Consider the following 2,326-nt stretch of genomic DNA (forward strand, 5'->3'; position numbering starts at 1 on the left):
GGATGAATCTGTTTGTTTTCTTGGCAGTCCATGGTACATTCAATACTCTTCTCCAGCACCACAGCTCAAAGGCTAATAGCATTTTATAATTTTCAATACTGTTTTAGTGAATTTTGTATACAGATCTTTTGTTCTTTGCATTTATTTTTACTCATAACAAACTTAAAAGATTTTGGTAGATTCATTTTCTATATAGAAGATACTTTTTGCTGCTAATAAATTCTTACTTCTTCCTTTAAATCCCTCTTCACAAACAAACCCTGGTAGCACTAGCTAGAAGGTATAAGATGATGTTGAATAGATTTAGTAAGAATGAACATTCTTGCTTTGTTCCTTATTTTTAGTGGAAAGCACTGTGCCTTATCATGGAGAATGAAGTGTTGTGTAAGACTTTTTTGGATGTGTTTTATCAGATAGATTTCTCCTTTTATATATCTAGATTGTTGTGGGTTTCTTTTCTCTTTTTCCTTGTTGTTGTTGTTTACCACAGAATCAGATCCTACCCATAACTGATCCTCAGGCTGGTTTTCAAAGGCAGCTAATCTCACGGAAGGAGATTGCCCATCCTTCTCCTGCGGAGCAGCTGGTGGCCTTGATCTGTGTGTCTTTGAGATTGCAGCACAGCTTCTTGCCACTAGGCCACCAGCGCTCCCTAATCAAGAATAAATGTATTTTGCTAAATGCTTTTTTATTTCTACTGGTATTTAACACTAATTTCTACTTTCTTTTCTAATTTAGCTTGATAAATTACACAGACCTTGTTACTATGTGGGGAAAAAAACTCTTTTTTGTGATTTGAATTCAATTTTATCATAATTTATTATTTTCTTTTTATACTATTGGATTGAATTTGTTCACATCTTAATTAGATTTTCTAAGAAATATTTTTCCACATATTTTAGCTGAATAAAATATCTACAAATTTTAGATGATTGATAAGGAATATATTAAACAGTTGATGGCAATATATTAAAAAAATGTAGAAATGTGGCCAAATGCTTTGAAACAAACCAAGAACTACAGGTCAAGACAAAATTGTCCACCTGGATATCTCTATATGTTAAAATAGTTAAATTTGCAGTAGAGGGAATGCTGAGGATATAATGGTAAGAAGCTGAGCTACAATACCAAAGACACATAGTTCAAACACACCAGCTGCTCTCTTAGAGAAGGATGGCCAATCTCTTCCTATTAATTTACTGCCTCTGAAAACACAACTGAAGCGTCAACTATTGGTCAGTTCTAACTCAATGGTACTCAATAATAATAAAATGTTTAGAGGCACATAATTATTTTGTTTGAAATTTTAAAACATGATTCTTATATAAATTCTATTTAATTTATGTTATTTTTATATTGGCCATTCACACATGTGACTTACAAAATGTGTTCAGCAATTTAGTTATTGTTTTGTTGTTGTGTACCGTCGAGCTGGAACCGATCCAAAGCTGGCCTTGCCATGGTTTTCAGAGATGGATTTGGACCGAATACCTTTGAGTGGGGAGTGCACCTCCTTACCACTAGGTCATCCCACATGGTTTAATTGTTTTTCAACAAAATTGGCAGAAAGCTGTATTCTTAGTAAATAAATCATTAAAAAGAAAGTGTCATGTATTTTTGGCACATATTTCAGAAGTTCAAAGGCTGATTCATATTACTGTAACAACTCTCCACTCTAATCTACTTATTTTTATAATTTTTTCAACAGTTGCTTTCAAGAAACTTTATTTAGAAAAGAATAGCATGACCATGAATTTCTTTTCTTTTTCACTACGTTTTTCAATGGCTTCCCAAAAAAGAAGAAAGGGAAAAGAAGTGTTAAAATATACATTGCCATCAACTTAATTGCCACTCCTAATGACCCTCTAGGAATGAGTAGAACTGATCTACGCAGTTTCCAAGGCTGTGATTTTTACTGAAGTGGTTCAGGTGTAAGTCCATAGTCTATAAGGATTTGCAGTTGTAAAACAAAGGTGGCACTGCTCTGGTGGTTAGAATCCCACCAGCCACACAGAGGAAGGAAGACAGTTGTGGAATCTCCTCCCTTTGTGTGGGCAGCACAATTCCTTACTTCTGAGCCACCAGAACTGCCATTGAGATGCTATATGGTGCCACTGTTGTAGAATGAGGCTGACATCAGGATGGGGGTAAGACTGAGAAAAACTGGATGAAATATGTTTACGGCATTGAAGTCTTTGGGGGAGAGAATATTTTAAAAGTATTATATTTTGGGGTTATGTGTTTATCGTAAGAGTACGGAATGAGGGTTGCAGAGTGCATTATATTTGGGGTTGGGGGATGGGGGGATTGCGTACCAATGAGGGAG

The sequence above is a fragment of the Elephantulus edwardii genome, unplaced genomic scaffold (genome assembly GCF_000299155.1).
Source record: "Elephantulus edwardii isolate Elephantulus edwardi_28Jun2011 unplaced genomic scaffold, EleEdw1.0 scaffold00190, whole genome shotgun sequence".
NCBI classification, from domain to species: Eukaryota; Metazoa; Chordata; class Mammalia; order Macroscelidea; family Macroscelididae; genus Elephantulus; species Elephantulus edwardii.